Consider the following 21,976-nt stretch of genomic DNA (forward strand, 5'->3'; position numbering starts at 1 on the left):
GCAACAACAAGAAATGGTTTTGGTCGTAGAAAATGGGAGAAAATTGGGGATAAGATTTCAGCTTAGATTCCTAATGAATACACAAGTTATGATGGAAACTTGCAAAAAGAATTTCAATACTGCCTCAAAGTGATTGAAGGTTGCTTAATCTAAAAAAGTTATCTAAAAAGAGAAATTGTAGGAAAATCTTTCTGGATATTGATGGTAAAATCAAGATTAAAAGGTATAGTGCATGTATTTATTATATAATTAATGTATACATTTAGCCTCTCATGAAAAGTTTTCGATGATCTTGTCATGAAATTACTCAAGGTAGAAATTGTATTATGTATGGTAGAAAAGAAAGTTGTTAAAAAAAAAGGTTTTTATTATCTGTTATTTGTCAATATGCTGTTGAAATGTGCCTTGGTTGTGAAGCCAATCAAGTTTGCATTTTACACAATTAGCTTCTGTCTCCTTCCAAAGAGTAATTAATCCCTCAACTCCAGTTCTCGCTTCAGTTTCAGAGGGCCCTGTGACTATAAACCAGCTTCCCTTTCAAAACAGTAAATGATAAAAGACAGTCCCTTACATTTGCTGGTAAAATAAATTTTAGAGTAAATATATTATAATCTACTTGCATTTCTAATTTTTTAGACTGTTATTTGCTTTCCTACTATGACCACCGTCACCTATATCAGACATTTGGGGACACATTCCAGCTTATCCCATTTTATTTCTACCTCCAGTAATATACATTTCCAAAAAAAAAAAAATTAAGATTTACTGCAGTGACTTCCAGTGGTTTTTCAGATAAATCACAACTCCTTAACACAATCTAAAAGCCTTTATGATCAGCCTCATCAAATTTGTCCAGCCTCATTGTGGGCCTTTCCGCCCCTGCTCTCTTTTCACCAGCTTCTTATGTCTTTTTTCTCCTTGGACACTAAGCTCCTTTTTACCTCAAGGCTATTGTTCATATTGCTCCCAAGGATTGTTTTCTTTGCCCTTCACAGCACCCCTCCTATTCTTGATCATCTCCTACTCCTGAGTCAGGGTCCTCTGATATATCAGCTCTTTTCTTTGGACAGTGTAAGCACATTAATTAAAAATTATCTGAATAATATCTACCTCTTCTTCGATAATGCAAGCTCCATAAAGCAGGGACTATGTTGGTCCTGTACAATCCTCTATATTCAGTCTCATAAGTAGTGAGAACCCAACAGATACTTGTTCAATACAAAAATGAGCAAATAAAGAAAAGAGTGGAAGAAATGAAATGCATCATCTTTTTGTTAATAGAAATATTGCTTTCTCCCAGTGTTTTCACTTTCTTATGTCAAAGTGAAGAGGGGGCTGGCTGCAAGAAGATGTAATCTGTGTCAAAATGAGGTGGTGATAGATGCTTATTGAAAAGAAATAAAGAATCACGAGCATGCCGATCTAGTTGCCCTTCCCTACTAGGTCCCTAAGGGAAATATGACTATAGAGGATAAGGCCAAACAAGGGTTTGTGACCCAAGATTTTGGTGAGAACTTTCAAAACTCAAGCTGTAAGCAATGGAAGCTCCTTTTAGATCAGGCTAAATTTGTCTGGGTGGTCTAAAATTAAAGCAGTCCAAAACCCTTCATTTCTCTTTCCCCACCAATTCTTTTGGATCTTAGATCTCATTATTCCAGTGCCAGAAAAAATCAGTCAAGTGCTCTCAGGCATCAAGAAGAGAGTGATGAACAAAAGATAGTGAGTGGACACAAGGATCTGAGAGCATCTGTCACAAAGCCTAGGTGAAAGGAAGGGGCTAGAAGAGGAGCTCCTGGTGAGGAACTCAACTTTGAGAAAACATTACATTAGTCCTTGAGTACCTTTACAGAACAGAAGTCTAATTAATCTCCATTTTTCATAGACTCTCCAAAAGTGTGTGTGGTTGTTTTTAATCACACATAATATATGAAAGAATAAGAATGCTCTTAATACCTTAAATTCTATACTACTTTACATTTTCCTTTTTCTACATTATAGGAATTTGTATACTTCTGTCAAATGGATGAGTTTTATATTAGGAAGCTTTTGAGTATTTTTACTGGTTCAAATAAGTGGCCATAAGTGATAACTTGGCAGCAATATTTTCAGCTAAGGTCTCTTTTGACTTGTTCCTTCATTCACTGACTATTTACTGTCCTAAATGTTGCTGTCAGTACTGGCCATGGCAGTTGTGACTAAGACAATGCCCTGTTTTTATAAGCTTATGCAGCTTGCTTTTCAGGGATGGAGACAGCAAACAAACATATATATCAGGAAGTAATAAGCACTAAGAGACAACAAAGGCATGTAGAAAGGGGTAAACCGTAACTAAAAGTGACTGTGTATAGGGTCCTACTAAAAGTGTCCAGGAAAGACCTCGCTGAGAAAATAATGTTTGAGCAGAGATCTGAATGCAATAAGGAAGCAAGCTGGATGAAAACTCAGGGAACAGCAATCCAGACAGAGGGAACAGTGAATACAAAGTCCCTGGGGCAAGAACAAGCATGGCATGTTCAAGGAATAGCAAGGAGGCCAGCGTATTTGAAGAGTAGTAAAGGGTAGTATACAAAAGACCACATTAGGGAGTTAACCAGGGACCAGATCATACACAACTCTGTAGGCTAACAGATTTTATCTGAATACGCTGGGAAGCCATTGGACAGTTTATAGCAGGGAAATAACATGATTTGAATTATATTTTTAGAAGCTTTCTTTGGCTCCAGATGGGAAATAAAAGCAGAAGTGGAGATCAGTTATGAGGCTAGTGCAGAGAGGAATCAGAACGACCCCTAGGTTTTTGGCCTGAGCATGTGATAAATGGTGGAGCTTTTTATAAAGTTTGAAAATACTGACATTGGTCAGGGTAGAAATTCAAGGACTCTATTTTAGATATGTTAATTTTTAGATCCCTATTAGACAGCCAAGTGAACACACTGAGTAGGTAGTTGATTATATGAGATAAGGGTTCAGGGGAGAAGTCAGAACAGAAGATATAAATTTACATATTGATGGTATTTAAAACCATGAATCTGGATGAGATTGATGAGGAGAAAGATGAGATCACTTAGGAGATGACTGTAAAGAAAACTTAGTTTTTGGAGAGTGGGTACTCCAGTATCAAAGGATAACACCCACCCCCCATGAAGACCTTGACTTTGGGGAATGCAAGTGGTGTGAACATACCCCTCTTCAGCCCCTCAGGCATTCTGAGGTGCTTTCTATAAGGCTCTTCAGAGGATTCCCAGCAAGATAGAATCCCAGAGGTGATCAGCTAATGAACAGATCAAATATCGTCCTTCCCTCGTGCCTCTTTCACTTTTCCCAATGCCCCAGTCCTGTTCCTTGGGATCATTTGCCAAAATAAGTTACTACACAAAAGCCCTTGTCCCAGGCTCTGCTTTCCGGGGAACCTAAGTTAAATCACTGATATTGTGATTGATAATAAATATATATTTTGGTCTACATCCAAAGTTCCTGGCTCACAGCTCTCAAAACCCATGGAATTTCCTGAGCAATAACAGCAATGGGGGCATCTTTTATTACAACGTTTATTTAGTCTTTTGTCTTCACTTTCTGAAATCCTGAAATCGTTCCAGAGCCAAAAAGGTAAAATGGGTATCTTGTTATTCATAACAAGCCCCTCTCAACCACACTTGAGTTTATGTTAATGAGGTGACTCTTGGAAAGCCCCTAAGTAACTTAAGGATGGAAGGCTGGTTGCCAAGAGAACCAACCATGTGATTAGAGGGTTGGAACTTTCCTCCCACCACACTCATACCTCCAAAGAGGGAAGAGGGCTGGAAACTAAGTTCAATCATGAATGGCCAATGATTTAATCAATCAAGCCTACATAATGAAGCCTCCATAAAAACTCTGATCTACAGGGTTCAGGGAGCTTCCAGGCTGGCATACTCCAGACTCCATGGGGACAGAAGCTCCTGTGTTCAGAGCCCCTCTAGACCTTGCCCTATGTATCTCTTCATCTGCCTGTTCATTTGTATCCTTTAATGTCCTTTGCAATAAACTGGTTATCTAGTAAGTAAACTGGTCTCCTGAGTTCTGTGAGTTGCTTTAGCAAATTAAAAGACCCCATGGAGGGGGTCATGGGGACCTCCAATTTATAGCCAGTCTGTAAGAAGCATTGGTAACAACCTGGACTTGCAATTGGCATCTGAATTGGAGGCAGTATTGTGGGACTGAGACCTTAACTTGTAGGATCTGATGTTATTTCCAGGTAAATGTGTCAGAACTGAGTTTGATTTGTAGGTCACGTACAAATAGGTCTGCTGAGAATTGGAGAATTGCTTGGTGGTATTGGAAAACACACATCGCAGTCACCTACCATCAGAAAGATACACACTAAATTGTTTCCTCCGTGATGAGCAGGATCTTATGTTTAGCTTTTCACCATCTTTTCCTTGATTACTCTTCTAACCAACCACATGGCATTGGAGAAAGTTGTCCTGGTTTAGGGATTCAGACTCTAGCTGTATAGATACAGCGATTTTCTCTGGTGAACACTGATGGGTCCTTCTAGGAATAAGTAATAACTTGTTATCCTTTCTACTTATTTAGCCACATGATTTTACCAAGCAAGCCAATTAAGCCAGGAAATGAAAGAAAATGTGTAAAAATTAAAATTACAAGAAAAGTCCCAGTGACAGCATATCTACTTCCACTGGAATGGTAGATAACTATGCGAACCCTAAGAAGGGAAGGAAATGTGTTGTAGAGACTGGATCCTCTTTCAGCCCTGCTCCCTGGAGTCTAGCTCTCCCTCTCCCTGGGACAGCCTTCTGCTGTTCTTGGCCTTCTCCTCTCAACCAGCTCCAGAGAGCAGTTCACCAGAGAGTAGGAGAAGTGCTTCTTGGCTAACAACCTTTTCAGGTGGTTGGCCTCCAACCTGGACTATTGGGAAGGGCTCCTAGAAATGATCCTCCTGATTATTTTCCCAAGCAGCTGGTCTCTTCCCACTACCCATCTGGGAGGAGTAGACAGAAAGCAGTCAGAACAAAGAAGAACAGCACAGAACACTGTCAGGTGGAAGAGCAGCAGATCCCACTGTCAAGCAAGCATAATCCCTCTCCAGGACTTCTTCCATCCTTGCATCTGCCCACTAAGGGCCAAACTGCCTCCTTGGCCAGCCGGCTTACTTCATGATTCTTGGAAACGTATCTGTATCTTTCATAAAACATTACAGGGAACATCCAGAACATTCATAACATGTTCATAAATATAAATCTTTAAATGAAATAATTTTTTTCCCTTGGATGAAATGAACTTGTTGAAACAAGAAGCATTTGGCATTCCTCAGACAGCTTTGGATCATGTGCTGTTTAAGTAACTGTCAGTTCACTGCTGAGTTCATTGACACTTGGTTCTTTAATGGTGCTTATAGTGAATAATGCTGTCTGCACAGAAAGGGTAAAGGAAACAGTCAGACGAAATTAAAATCTTGTCTGGTGGATGGTGAAAATGAATATTCCTGATATGCTGGTTAAATTTGAAGCCTAAATTCGCTTTACATGCAATCAAAAAGAAGTCAAAATAATTATTTTACCCAAATGCTGTGTGTACAGGTTCAGTCTATTTTCATAAAAGAAAAAAAAAATTCAACAGATGGCTAGAAAGAGTAGTTTAAGACATCAAAAACAGCTGAGTAAACTTTCAATAGTCTGGGGTGAGAGAGACAGAAATAGAAACAAGCTTACATTTTAACATTCTAGCCCGTTATATATTTATTTGCGTTGGGGGTTCATTGAGTTATGTTACAAAATATATTTTAACATATATTCACTGATTTTTAAATGAGAAAATATAATTCAAAAGGAATGATATAAAGCATATAATTATAATCATACATATAATACATACATAATATAATAATAAACATAATTATAATCAAAAATCATTTTATTTTTTATAATTATTTTCTGTTGTAAATAATAAATTTAACCACATGTTAAACAAATAATATTGCTTTAATAGCCTTACCATTGCATAGAAGAAACAATACCCAGGGAAGGATATTTCTATATTAAAGATTATATAATAAGAAGGAGGAGGAAAAGTGTGTCGCTATTGATTTATAACAGCAATCTGGATTTGTTAAAAGTTGTATGGAGAATCTAACCAGGGTGAAATTTTCCTGGAAATTATGACCTCAAAACAGTTAAAACAGCACAAATGTTCTGTAAGCACACAGGTATAAGTTTCAGGAGGCTTGAGTCTCATCCCTGTTCAACCATTAACTTATTTTTGTGACTCTGTGACTCTGCTTAACCTTTCCAGGCCTCAGTTTCAATAATTCTAAAATGAATAGATTGAACCACAAAATATCTTAGTTTCCTTTAGCTCTAACATTTAATGATTCTAACAGAAAGAGTCAGCCTTATCCATATCATGAGTTGCAGTTTAAGGGGAACAAAAAAATTGTCCTCTCCCTGACCCTTTCCTTCCCATTCTTCTTCTTCTATCCCCAAATGTCTTCCTCACCATATGATTGTTACCGAAAACAGTATTAGAAAGAGGACCCATTATTGGCTATCAACACTTTATCTGAAATTAGTTTTAACTACCAGTTGTGGAGAAAACACATATTTAGTGAGGGGTGTGGCTTCCCCAGCATGCTCCATCCTGTGGATTGCTATCTGAGCTCAGAGCAGTGGGAGGGGCCAGGTACCTGGAACACTGGCCGATCAAAACAGTAGAGATGAGGGGAAGAAATGGAATGGGCACTCACCATTTTATTGCTTATAGCAACTACTATGACCAGTATTAGAATTCTCCAGCCAAAAGGAATATATTTTGGAGGGGGCCTCTAACACCCAGTCCCATTTTTACTTCCCGTTACCAAATATTTTGTCCACTGTTCATTGGAAAAATAAAAATATCTTAATTGGAATTGAGATCTTTCTTATGTTCCCTCTGCCATTCACAGAAAGCTCTAGCACCTTCTATGGAAGTACCCCAGTCAAAATTGCTATTAGTATTCAAAACATATCATTTAGTTCATGCAACTTACAACCCGTCAATATTTCTAATCATCAGTATTTATATTTGGAAAAAAATAAACTTAAATTTCCAAGTCTTGAAGTAGATCAGTTAACATCATTAAGATTCAAATACCTCCGACTCTTAATTATTATAGTTATTGAAGTACATTGGTTTAATCTGGCATTAATCATTCTTTTAACCTTGAGATTTATTATCCAATGTCCCGGTCTCTTTCATGAGTCCCACAAATTGATTTTTGTTGATGTGCTAACAGAGATCATCCAGGTATCTAAATTCTTGCACATTCTTATTCATAATGTTACCTTGTGGTTTTAAGCACTGTGTTAGGCCTAATTTCTTAAATGAGTGCTCTTTTGTTGTTGTTCTTGTTGTTAAGACACCACACTATTTTCTTAAGTCTATGGGACAACAATATCTAAATTTTACAGTCATCTAAAATTTGGCTCCTTCTTAATAAATCCAGTACACAAAAATTTAGATTTATTTTTAAAAAAGACAAATTAGGAAGTAATTAGGGATGTCACAAAAGAGGTATTTATTTTATAACAGAATTTCCTAAAAAATCTTTCAAATAGCTATGTTATTTAATTTACAGTAAACTGCTTTAATACTTTCCCAAAATCAATTTATTGCACAAAATAAGATGATTTTATTTTGAGATACCATTGTTTCTAAGCTTAAATATCACTAATAATAAATAGTTTTAGTTACAAAATAGGTCAAAAATTACAAGAAATCCTAATTGCTAAATAATATGACCACTGGGGATGAAAGAATCCCAGGGTTGTCCAAAGTATAGGAATAAAAAAAGGTACTAATTCCAGCTGAGTTTCTTTCTAATTTTAGCATATTTATTCCACCAAATCTGTTTAATTAACACATCACTTGGCAGTTTGTTATCTTGTATGAACATTTGTTAATTTTTACTGGATTCCATATGCAAAATTCCAAGTGATAGATTAAATGTGTTAATTGTATGAAAATGTATCTATTAAATCTAGCTTTTTGTCTACTTTCTCCACTCCTCACTTTTCTTTAGAAATATGTTGGAAAAAAAAAGAATTTTTACAGATTATTTTTGAAACAAAACTGTGTGTGACTTTGAGGAAGGCCCTGGTCCAGCAATATCTGTCTTTTTGTCCACTCCATTATGCTTTGAGTAGATAAGAAACAGTAAGTTAGGGGCTACATATGAGCATGGATCCAGATTCCCCTAAAAAATGACAGAAAGAGACAATTCTCGTATGGCTTAAATTCGACTAATACTGAAAACCAGGTTGCCTTATTGTTCTCTTCTTCATACCACACACTCCATTGCCTTCTCCTTGGCTTATTGGGTGGTTTATTCAGGGCCACATACTGAAGCCTGTAGGGCACCCATAAAAATGGTCTATGTGTAGTTCTAAAAATTCTTCCCAGTCTTTCATCACGCCTCTCTCCTCCCTCTTTCTCTCTAAAGCCTTCCAGAGATCCAGAGCAGGCAATCCTATCGACCCAGTGTCACAGCCAGCTCCGGCCACGTGCAAATGAAAAATCTGCTAATTTAAAAGATAATCCTCCATTCTGGATTTTCACGCTGGCACCTCTCTTTTCCTGTTTTTCCAGATAAACCGGGAAAGATATATACAATATTACCAAGCTAACCCATTATGGAAGTTGCAAAGTTTTATTTCCTGAGAAGAACCAAGGTTTAATTAGCTAAAAAGGAAGTGAACAGACGAATGATAAGTAAAAGTTGGTCTCTGTCTCTCGAGGGAGATTATCCTCAGTACCTCTGAACTCTATTATCCAAACAATGAAGGAATGGCGTGACTTGGAGCCTCCGATAATCTCATACTCATTATTGCTCATGTAAAGCTGTGAAGAGGCTGTCAGCTATTGCAGTGGCTTTGGCCTAAGGAGAGGCAAACCTCAAAAGGTTTGTGATTTGGAAGAAGCTCAGATATGCTTCCAGAACTTGGCTGCTTGTCCAAAGCTTATCCGAACTATCTGAACCTTTCAAGTCTTCAGAATTGGCCTGGACAGTTCTGGCTCTTTCTTACTGGACCTGGCTTGAAACTGCATAAGGATGGCCTTTTATAAAGATTTTTGGCACCTCTGGTTCTGATGCTGCTTACAAGCTACAAACTAAAAATTAACAAATCAAAAAGGCATTTTAATTATTTTAAAACCTTAGTAAGAGTTTGGAGTTTTGTGAAAACAATTTTTTTAATATTAACACTCTTTCAAGATCCTTTTATAATTATTTAACCATATGAACTAAGGTAACCAGTTGTTTCAGTTTGTCAAGAACTGAGAGTTTTCCTTAGATGTGGGATTTTTTCAATTCCAAAATGGGGGTTGTATCAGGTAACTAAGACAAGTTAGTCACCTTAATATGAACATTTCAACAGCAGACCAAATTCTGGCTAAAGTCCAAAGTAGAATGTAATGAATAACATATCTAGTAATGTCTTTTAAATTATACATTTATGTGTGTTAATTATTATATAATTAGAGTTTTCACCTTAGCCAAAGTCTTTAAAAGATAATTGTTTTCCTACTGGTTCTGTGGTATGAGATACTACCCTGTCTGGTTAACTAGTAGATGTAATAAAGGCATAATCTTACATAGAAACAAGTAATGTTATTAGGAGAAAAAAAGTATAATTAAGAAATTTTGGACTTTTACTCCATGTCATGACCATGAACTAAAATTCCATCTTAAGAAAATCAAAAAACAAAAGAGAAATTATATTTAAATAAAACTCCATGGAGTGTTTTAAGATAGTTTCAGGGGCTAAGATACAGTCTAGCAAAGAATAATGATCCTGAGATTATAAACTAGATCACTATCACTGAACTTTTACTTTGCTCCAGAGTGGTATCAGTTTAATATTTTCTTAGAACACACATGTTTTTAGAATCCATGCTCCATTATTTTACTTTTTGGTCCTTATAGAACAGAACTATGGAATTTCCTTTAAATGGTCTTCAGTGAAAGCCCTTTCTTCTTTCCCGTCTCTTTCCAGCTCGTTTCTTCCAAAGATACTTCAACTTTCTTTCCCCAACCATAAGGGCGCTGGGACTACACTGATCATGTAATTTATTACCCTCACCAACAACTTTTGAAAGTGAAGAGGGTGCTATTAGGGACTTCCCTGGTGGCACAGTGGTTAAAAATCCGCCTGCCAGTGCAGAGGGCATGGGTTCGAGCCCTGGTCCAGGAAGATCCCACATGCCGCAGAGCAACTAAGCTCGTGCACCACAACTACTAAGCCTCAGCCTGCGCTCTAGAGCCCGCGAGCCACAACTGAGCCCGCGTGCTGCCACTACTGAAGCCCGTGAGTCTAGAGCCCGTGATCCACGGCAAGAGAAGACACCGCAACGAGAAGCCCGCGCACCACAACGAAAAGTAGCCCCCGCTCGCCGCAACTAGAGAAAGCCCGCACGCAGCAACCAAGACACAACGCAGCCAAAAATAAAAATAATAAAATTAATTTAAAAAAGAGGGTGCTATTAATAATTAAACTAGGATAACAGGCATAAATCTGAGACTATCCAAAGCATACACTGTGAATTGTCACACCCTAAATCTACAAAGTGTATAGATGACCGCTGTAGAATTTGATTCTAAGTCCCTCATACATATCTTTATTTAATTACTAGTGCTCTCTTCTATCCCCTCACCCACAAACATAAATAAATTCTTTTTCCTTCCCTATGTATGTCCTAAATTTCTCTTGATAACATAGATTCTTCAATCAGCCAGTGTTCTCAGGAATCTCAGGAAGTGGGTCTGTTCTGCTCCTGTCATAATAATTGGGCTCTGCTCACTTGCCCTGCCTCACTCTCTCTCTCCTTCCCTGCTTTCTTGCTTTCTATACGTTTTATTTTTAAACTCTAGAATTTGGGTATGGTCATGGTATAGGGGAGGAAGTATTTTTCCATAATGATTACATTTTCCCTTTAATGACCTTTGGATTTTCTGGTCTTAAAATACTTCACTTTTTAAAATATCTTGTAAGTAACTATTTTTTTCCTTTTATACTCAGTCTCTTCTGTGAAATTAGAATGAACTCTCCAGTGTTGAAACAGTCTTCCTTTCACCTCTTAGTGTGAGAATTATAGTCTTTGAGACTTGTGAGTCCCAAAGTAGACTTGGCCCTTTTCTCTCAGGGGGACTTGTAACTTATATGACGTAACCACAACTTGTGGTAGGCTGCTCAGTTTTCCCTGTTCCTTTGTACATAAATTAGACCTCTTCCAAGAGCTCCATGATTTAGCAAGAAAAAAAAACCAGCCTCAATATCAATCCATAGTAAAAGGAAAAGCAAAAATCATCAACGTAGTCACTGCAAAATTTTTTTCAGTTAATATATAAGTAGTTGAACAGGAATTTCTTCTTAATTTCTATATAATGACTCAGTTTCATGATGACATTTGAGATGTATCATGATTAGTTTTTTTATTAGTGTCTAATATATTATTAAAAATCAATCTGTCTCTTCTTCTCTCGCATACACATTACACGTAAACACATAATGGAAAAAACAGTACAACTATATATAAGATAGATAACTAACAAGGACCTACTGTACAGCACAGGGAATTCTACTCAATATTCTGTGATAACCTATATGAGAAAAGAATCTGAAAAGGATGACTATATGTATATGTACAACTGAATCACTTTGCTGTACACCTGAAACTAACACAACATTGTAAATCAACTATACTCCAATAAAATTTTAAAACAATTCATATAAAATTTCAAACCTAAAAAAAAACACAAAACAGTACAGTAAGCCAGATTTCAAGGCTCTTGTCCCAGTTCTCCCTTTAAAATACCCATATATTTGATTTTGTTTACCTAGCCTCATCTTGGAGGTGACAATGGGGCTGTCTTCTGGGTTTTTATCTTCTGCTTCCCAGCCTCCTAAATGTTGTTTCCCTTGTTTCTCACATTCTTTGTCTTTGTGTACCCTTTCATAGTCTTTTGAATGGGTTTTCTGGTGCATTTCAATCCACCATCTTTAACCCAAAGTTTCAATTTAATTTCTCTGGATCTCAGTTTTTTCATCTCTAAATTGAGAAAGTTGGATCAATTTTCTCTGAGATCACTTCCAAATATTCTGAGGCTATGAACTCCAAATAATATGTTGCACAATTATTTTTACAGCAATTAAATTAACCTCAAAATTAACATTGCATTTGCTGGACCCTACATCACACTGCCTATAGAATAAAGTTTTAGTCTATCACTTAAAGCCTCGTATAACCTGATTCAATCTTTCCTTAAAAATAACAATGCCTCCAAAAAAAGAAAAAGGAAACATTACTTTCCATTTGTTTGTGATGTCGACCTCTGTAAGCCAACATAGTTTCTCAAACAGTTGCCAAATGTGATAGCACCGCTGTATCCCTAGAGCTTTGCTCAGTTCCTGGTCTTTACATATGTGTTGAATGCGATAATGAATGAGATAGGTCATTGTTCAGGGTCATGGGTTTCACCAGATAGAGGATATGATCTTAAAACGGATATTTCAGTTAGCTGAAAGAATTAGTGCACTTCCCAAAGTAATGATCTATTTACCAGTCCACAGAGTGGAAGGACCTGAAAAAGTATTTCTTGGATTAAAACCCTATATTTTCAATTTTTGTCTCTTCAGACTGGGAGAGAGTAGTAGGGAAGAAAGAGGAAAATATATTTGATTTAGTCATAAATATCCACTGTTCCCTACATTTTTTTTAAACTTTTTATTTTATATTGGAGTATAGTTGGTTAAAAATGTTGTGATAGTTTCAGGTGTACGGCAAAGAGATTCAGTTATACATATACATGTATCTATTCTTTTTCAAATTCTTTTCCCTTTTAGGTTGTCACTGTTCCCTACATTTTAAATAGCCACACTCTGTTTTGTATTCACAAAGAGGACAGGAGAAGTGAGCAGGGATGAAAAATATATACAATCTTCTTGACCCTGTCCCAGATTACTCTCCCTCTGCACTCCTGTGGGGCCTGAAAAGAGTCAAGGTTCAGAACAAAAAGGAATCAGATTTGCTATCAGATGGGACATGGTCTGCTCCTTACTCCTCAACTCAGTGTCTGCCACTTTGAACAGAACTTGGCCATGTTCAAATGTTGCATTTTGTGTGGCCTATCCACACAAAATGGTATCCCTCCTTCTAGGTGCCATTTGACCTGAGGGAGAGATGATCAGGACCAAAGTGTGTGATGACTGGCACATTATCCATGGCCTGGGCTTAGGTCCAATGGCCGTTGTCAAGCAAATTCAACTAAACTTTTTGTTGCTTTTAGAGCCAGTCTTTGCTTAGCTCTGTTACACAGACCTTAAACACTCTCAACTGTGGAGAAAGGCTGCCTTTCTGGCACTGGATAAAATGGCCTGGCGTATCAAGTGAGCTCTCTAACCCTTAATTGATAATGGCAACAAGTCATGCCAATCATTCAGGAACTCCTCATCCCCATCTCAAGTAACCTTGTGGATGAGGGCTGGCACAGCCCCTTGCCTTTCAAACATTTCAGATACTGTTTCTTGCTTTTTGGCGAAAACTCTCACTGATGCTGGAAGAAGATCAAGATATATCATGTTGTTGCTTTTTTCAATCCTGACTTTGCTTTCCTTTAGACAAAACGCTTCTTGATTTACTAAACGTGGGGGGAAAAAAATCTCCCCCTTCTTTTCATTTTCCCGTCTCATTGGGGGCTCAAGGTGATGTCAGGAATGCTATTAAGTGGCACCTTTTGAGATGGCATACTAGACACATGGTAGTCAGATCCATTTCACTGCACCTTAGTTAATGGGCTTTTTATGGTACACTTGTGCACATAGAGTTTATGGCTCTTTTCCTAAATTACCATTTGGAGGAGGGGAAATGTCTCTCAGCACAGCGTGATATTCTATTGTGTTCAGGCAGGGATACTATTTAGAAAATTTAGCACACCACTCATTTGATACCTCTCATTAAGGTATCAAAATGGAACCACCATACATTAATTTACAATTTCTCACTGAGTAAAAATATTTCAAGGGAGCATTAGCCTAACAGGCAGCCCTCCCAGGTGGTTTCTTGTCACCCATACAAAGCTGCTGTCACCCACTAACTCACACTGGAAATCTTAGAACCAAATGGCACAGCCACAGTACCCTCCCTGATGACCCCAAATAGGCAACTGTTTACCTTAGATGGTTTCATTTGCTTTTCTTGGGCCATCTGAGACTCTATCAATTCTAAGGCCAGATCAAGTTGTAGCTCTTTCCCCTCATATGATCCCATTAATCGAGAAAACTAAAGATTCCCCCTATTTCCTTGTGCCCTCATTCCCCAGAAAAATATTTTATTGCTGGAACAGGGAAAGAAAAGAGTGAAGTCTCCACACCCATCTTTGTCATCTCAGAAGTAGTCATGTGCTTCCCAAGGCAGAGCATTAGGGCTTGTTCTCTGATACCTGATGGCTGAATTTAATTTTGGTTTCCCTTTATTTTCCTTAATCACTACAGAGGACGCTATCATTTTATATTCAATGTTTATCAAAACGTTAAGTTTAGGCACTATTATTATTTTAGGAATAAAGAGATATGACAAATAGGCCTCTCCTAAAAGCGCAGGGTAAGCAGGGAAGAACTAAGGGGTTTTTAAGTGATAAGATGTTAGTTAAGTAGCAAGATTACCAGAGAAAATAAAAGAAATGGAAAATCTCCAGAACTGAGAGAAAATTGTGAGAGAAAAAGAAGGAGAAGAGAATGAGACTAAGGACTGATGATCTGCTAGTTGTATTTCAAAATGACAGAAGCAATTTACGTAGAAACTCTTGGTACCCAGTAAGAAACTCAAGTGTGCAACGGATAGGCTGACTGCCTAATGTTTGGACTCCACAGGCCTTTTTAATCATTAATATTAATAATTAAATGGCAATTCAAAAAGATTGCGCATATTTCTAATCACTTTTCTAATATGTTGAAGTTTAGATAAGTAGAACAAAATTACAGATGAAAAACAATCTTGTATAAGTCTGTCCATTCAATTCCATTAGACAAGTAATTATAAATCAAAAAGGGGGGGGGCTGAATAGAGGTGGAAATTTCTAAAAACTTTTTCTTAGAGTCCTTGAATTTTGGAAGGAAATGGTACAGTCATAAATATCACTGAGAGGTGGTTTGACCAGCTGTTCTCCATCTCCTCTGAGGGAGTAGGAGAAAAAAATAAGTTAATTCTATAAGGACATGATTTAAATTAAATAGATGGGAGATTTATCTTGCAGCAAGGGCTGTGGAGAACTAGAAAAAGATCACTAGGCAACCTTAAATGCCCCTCTGGTGATCTCTGAAATTGAGCTTAACCTTGCTTGGTTTGCATTTGTCTGGGAGTGTTAAGGTACGACGATGGATAACCTCTGTAACTTCTTGGGCTTATTCAGTGAGAGGACTTAAAATTCTATTTTATAAACCAGGGCCCAAGTCAGTGGGCATATTGTTTTTCTCTCTTTTGTATTACATGGTAGATGGCCTAGTCTGGAGGGTTAATTCTCTTCATCATTTTGGGTTAGGTTACTGGCCTTAAATGATTCACTTGGACTGATTCTGAAGCAGAATTTTTCAAATGGTGTTCAGGGAAATTTCTGTAGTTCAGGGTCAATTTTTACTGAAACTTTTCTCCTTTCAGCTTAACTGCTACCTGCCTATCCTCATCTCTCCTGCTTCTGTGTCTGTTGAGATCAAAGGACAAACAGTATCCTCTGAAATTTTTATCAGGGGTTTCCAGTTTTATATTATTAAGCTAGAATTTTTAAAAACTGTGAAAATGACTACCATCAAGACAATGATACTGACTTTTTCACTGAGGTAAAGCCTGAATATTCTGTCTACAACATGTGCAAATTATAATAACATTTATAACAACTTTAATGTAAAGTTCCTGGTTTACCAATTCCCCTAGGCAAAATTCATTCTTCTTTTAAAGAAGAATAAAAACCATCCTTCTGGTTTCTGCAAATGCTAGTAAGCCTCATTTATTGCTCCCTCATCAGATTTTCTCACATTCCCCACTAACTTCTCTCACTGTCCTAAACTCAGATTTTCTAATTGTTTCTTTTTGTCTAGAGAAGTAGAAAATATGACTTAAAAATGAATCAACAATCAATACAATTGATTTGTCTGTAAAGAATATCCTGCTTATAATAGAAACATCTAAAAAGGAAGTCATCATTTAAAATATCAAATACAAATTAATATAACTTTAATATATCTGCACTGTGTATCAGTGCTTCCTACTATAACAACCATTCATGTCACCTGAGGAGCTTACTGAAAACACAGATTTCAGGGCACCACCAGCAGGAGGTCTTCATTCCAGAGGTTTAGGAAGGAATCTGTGATCCTCCAAGTTTGGAAATCACAACCCTTGGTTAGTTCAGCACATGTTGTAGAATTTAAGATCCTAAAATCAGTAGTTAGCAACAACACAGAGAAAATACAATTAAGACAAGAAGCTTAAAAAAGCATTTTCTTAAATTTTTGTTTTCTTCCAGTATACTCTCCTCTTGACCTTCCTTCTACTTTTGGCTGAATAAATTAAATGCCTATGAAGTGGAAGAGATTTTTCTTTTGCAATGGGATTAGCCAGCAGACCAATCAACAATCAATTGACCTGTTTTCCTTCTCTTCCTGTTTGCATTCCAGGCATGTTCAAGTGATTAAGTACCATTTGAACTCTGGCTGGGAAGTAAGGTGATGACAGGACATGAGGAGAAATAAGTCACCTCAACACAGAGCCTGGTATAGCACATAGAAGTGCAGATGTTTACTTGTGTGTTTGAGTTAAAGAAAGCATTAAGTTTCTGATTCCTTCAAGTCTAAATGCAGACTAAATAGCCTTTGGTCATAATGTTAATTCATATAGTACAAAAGTTCATATTTTGGATTTTCTGTTAAAGAATCTCCAGTTTTCTGTATTTCAGGAGATTCTACAGTTGCACTGATTGTTAATTATTGGCACTTATGTATGAGGTACAATGGCCCCTAGCAATGGAAAGATATAAGAAGGAAGAGAGACCTGAGGTTTGACAAGAGGTATTACCTAATAGGTAAACAAGGTCAGAGAACTCTCCCAGCTACCGAGACTGGCCATGGAGGTAGTCAGATAACATTTAGCAATGGGACTTGGGCCAAGATCTCTTTTTTCATAGGTAGCAAGGCCATAGTCACTGGTATAGGGTTCAGGAGTGGGTTTCTAATTTCAAGGCTAGCAGGGAGGAGTGACAGGAAGAGGGGCTGGCCATACTCTTGCTGGGTCATTGCCATCACGGGGCACTGGATTCTGGGTATGGTTGGCAGACAGAGAGCCCAGTAATCAACACCACGACCCCTGAAAACCAAACTTTAGCAGAATAGAGGAAATGTGGATCAAGAGATGTGTTTTATTTCAGCATGTATTGAGAATGAAGGGTAGGATAACCTCTTGGTGGAAAAATCAGTGAGCCAGACTGGGAAAGACAGAGGCAGTGGAGTCAGTCAAATGCTGACAAGATGCCAAGTGTATGTGGACACTCTATAAAACCTTACGCCAATGGTATCCCTATTCCTGTTGGGAACAGAAGTATTTTTAAATGTCAGAAAAGGATATGAAATTCAGTTTGAAATTTTAAGAGGGAGAGAAAGAACTCAAAGCAGACTGAACCAATATTTTAAAAAAATTATATATGATTCACCCTTTAGGGCTAATGTGGCAAATTACATTTCCACTGATGAATTCATATATTGTCCTAACAATCTCTTCTTAACCATGACTATATACATCCCTACCCAAAATAGTTTGCCAATTATGTAGGGTAAAGCCCAGACTCCTCAGTTAGCATTCAGATATGTCTAGGCGATGATTCCAACCTCTTTTCTTATTTCATTCTTCCATAGACCCTATGCTCTGGCTCCCCAACTCCATTCTCCATTTCCTGAACAAATTTCACAACTTCACAACTTTGCTGCATTCAACAGTTCTGTTAACCAAAAATATGCAACTCAAATAGCAACAGCCTTCCATGGCCACCAATCAATGAAGACTGCTTTTTCTTCTGTGTACTTTGATTTGTTCACTTAATTCCTCCTTACAGTTAATTTGTAGCTCTCTTTTTCATAGTTCATTTGAGGCTTTAACCAAGCCAACCAGAAACTGAGCTCTTCTTATGAAGAGATTACTTTTTAGTCATTGTTATAATCTGCAGTGTCCAGGACAGAGGTTTGCACGTGGCAAGGACTCACATTTTAAGTTAAATAACCATCTGTCTGGTATGAATGTAAAATGTATATTCTAATTTTATTTAGTGTTTAAGGAAAGACACAGATCTCTTATTTGGAAATGAAGAAAAATACTTTATTCTCTAATGAATTACCTCCTTCTTCCTTAATGAAATACCTCCTTTGGATTAATCCTCAATCTGTGTTTTCATCATAACACATTAATTATAATTTTTTTTAAACTATGTTTAAATAATACTGCATTTACTCAAAGAAAAAGTCCCCTATTCCAAATGTAGCAGTCCATTCTAATTTTTGAAATACATGGCAGGAAAACTGTGTAGACTCCAAATTAAGCTACTGAGAGTCAAAGATTAGAGTAACCCATTGCCTCTTTTTCCATGAAAGTTTCACTTTTCTCCCTTTATTTCTCGTCTAACCTAGGTTAGAAAGGGAACGTTTCTCTATTCCATGCTTAAAATCCACTTTAGATTTTTTGGCTTCCTTATCTTTGATTTCTTTAGTTAAAGCAGTCTGGAAGCAGCAAGGTCAACTCTTAGGAGATGGAAAAGAGCATTTTAAGTTTAACCATATCTCTGTCTCTAGTCAACAGAGGCTCCAAATTAACGAGCTCTGAAGAGATCCAAGTCTAGTCCCTGCTGGACTGTGCTGTGGGACCTGGAGAGGGCAAGGACACCAACTGAATAATAGAGTGCCTTGGTGACAGTGGAACTTATTCACCCCAGGGATAAAAAAGCACCATTAAAAGCAAATAGCATCTAATTAGAATCTTCTTTTCATTCAGGTTTCTTCTGAAGATGAATTTTCTTTCATTTTATAATAGATTATAGATCCATCATCTGAATTCAAATTGCAATTGCTTTGTGAGACTGAGATGAGATAGATCACTCGGGTTCCCTGCTCACTGATGTCTGCACAAAAGAGTGATTGGAGAGGATACACGCAGAGCACTTTAAAAATGGTCACAAAATTGTTTTATTTATGTTTGTAAAATATATTCTCTCCAGAGAATTCTGCTCAACTTGGAGACAACAGCTCTTTCAGAGAGGTCTTTCTTATTCATATGTTCCAGCTGGGTTGAGCAAAATCTTGAGAAGACAAAGTTATACTTCTCAGGTTGATAGACTTTGCCAGAATGGCTCAGGGAGAGAAAGGTAAGAAAAGGTATTCTGCTTATTTGTTTATCCCAGAGTTGAAACTAGGAGAAAGTAAACAATTGCTTAAAAATTTTAAGTACTAAATCCACCAGCTATAAGAAGCTGTATATGTCACTAAACACATAATTCACAGTCAAGACAATCTGAATATCTCCCTGGAAGATGCTAATATGCAGTGCAGTTCTTTCAAAGTAGCTATTTGAAAGATATTTAGTGATTTAGAGATTGATTTTAAGTGTTTACAGTGTGTTAGGCAAATTACATATATATGTACATATATATGTATATATATGTGTGTGTGTGTATATATATACATATACATATATATATATATATATATATATATATATATATATATATATATATACTTTTTTTTTTTTTTGGCTGCGCCACACAGTTTATGGGATCTGAGTTCCCCAACCAGGGATTGAACCCAGCCACAGCAGTGAAAGTGCAAAGTCCTAACCACTGGACCGCCAGGGAACTCCCAAGGCAATTTACCTATATTTTAAAATTTAATCTGCATGGTAATCCTGGGAGTTAGGTATCAATAGCTCCATTTTAAGGAGGAATGGAGTAGGCTTTAAAGAAGGGAAGCAATTTCACCAGGGTCTCACTGGACACTGGGTTCACACATAGGTTGCCCTTTCTCCAAAGCCTGTGTTCCTTACACTACATCACACTGCCTTTCTAGGAAAAATAGTCTTCAGAATTATTGACTTATTTCATACTGCTTTCTTTATGAGAACACAAAATTACATCAGAGCAAATCTTCTCAGACCCAACCATTATGTGGAAAAGAATTCTATACAAACAGTAATTCTGTGAATGGAGAACTATAAGTAAATCTCCCATTAATATTTCCTAGTAGGCAATTTTTAAAACTTTTTAATTTCACTTAAACAATATAATCTTGATGTTCATTATGAACCAATCCCTTGGCATCCTGTTTGATTAAAAAGCAAATGAAAAGGCAAATCCAATTAAGTACTTGTTTCTTAAAGTTCTTTCTTCATTTGACTCCTAGACAACACACTTCTTTTCTCACTGGTCATTCCTTGTTACTCTCACTAGCTCCTCGTTGTCTCCCTGGTATTTTAACAAACAGGCTTAATCCTCTAACCTCTGTATTTATCCTCACTCCCTTTGCCAATAAATTCATACTTAGTAAAAGATCAGTCTGAATAGTCCCAAATCATCATTTCCATTCACGAACTTTCCCCTTAATCTTTTTTTTTCATCTACAAATACTTCATTATATTTTTTTAGTCTTTTAAAAAACATAATTACAACATCATCATAGCTCAACAAATAAATAATAATTCTAAATTAAAATTTAACAATAAGCCTACATTCCCCTTAATCTTGATACTTATAACCCAACTGCCTTCGCAAGATCTCTGTTTATGTATAGGCATCTCAAATATAAGATGTCAAAAGACAAATTTCTCATTCTCCCCCACCAAAATGTTTCTCTATTAGTTTTTTCTAATAAAAGACAATGCCATCCTTCTAGTTTTCAGCATCCTTGATTGCTATCTTTCTAACACTTTACATCCAATCTTTGAATAAATAGACATTACTGTCAAAATATGCCCAGAGTTTGATGATCTCTCCTGATCTAAGCAATCAATTACAGTAAAGATCTTTTTTCAGTAGCCTTCTGGCTGGTCTCCCTGCTTCTTCTACTCTTGCTCTTTCCAGTTTATTCTCACAAAGCAGTCAAAATAGATCTTTAGAAATACGAAACTTTATTTTTTATGTTTTCCTCTGCTCTAACCCCTTCAACGGCTCTGCATGTCACTCATACAATGCCCTTAAAAATGGCCCACAAGGCTTTGTATGTCCTGACTCCCTCTCCCTTTTCTACACTCTCCCTCGACCATGCCCAGCACAGGCCTATGTTAGTTTCTTCAGTTTACTGTTCCCACAGATCTCTCCATAACTCGCTCCTTCAAGTTCTCTGCTGAAATGTCCCCTCGTCATTGAAGCTGCTCCCGAGGACTGTGTATAAGGCTATTCTTCCCAGGGCTCAGCACTCCCTATCCCCTTACACAGCGTCATTTTTACCCTTTACGCTTTTCACACCAGACATGTTACACGTTTATCTGCACATAGAATGGATCCCCCAACCGTAAGCTAACTGGAGGGCAGGGACTTTTCCTATTTTTCAATACTCTTTTCCCAGCCACCAACAAGGAACAGTGCCTGCCACAAACAAGGTGCTTAGAAAATATTTAAAGAATGAATAAGTGAAGTATAACCAGTGAGATAAACAGGCAATCAGAATGTCTTAAAGTCTTTATTGGAAGTGGCAAGAATCTTCACATGGTCAAAAAACATAAACAGTTTAGAATATTTGGGACACAAGAGGAATAATGTGGCAAAAGAACTGTTGAAAAGCAAAAGTGGAATATTTTACATGGCTTCACTTTAGAACAATAGCTTCAAATCTAGGATCTCAGAAAAAAAATCATGAGCAAAATAACTTAGTTCATCCATTAATAAGCGTTACGCAAAATTAACAACATAACGAAATCTTTCAGT

The 21,976-nt window shown here is 37.1% G+C and overlaps 1 long non-coding RNA gene across 1 annotated transcript in view; it reads left to right on the forward strand.

Annotated features, from left to right (window-relative positions):
* Positions 1 to 21,976, forward strand: part of LOC309666985 — a 781,177-nt gene that overhangs the window by 37,750 nt on the left and 721,451 nt on the right. The window lies entirely within an intron of this gene.

The sequence above is a fragment of the Balaenoptera physalus genome (genome assembly GCF_965194825.1).
Source record: "Balaenoptera physalus genome assembly, chromosome: 9".
Classification (NCBI taxonomy): Eukaryota; Metazoa; Chordata; class Mammalia; order Artiodactyla; family Balaenopteridae; genus Balaenoptera; species Balaenoptera physalus.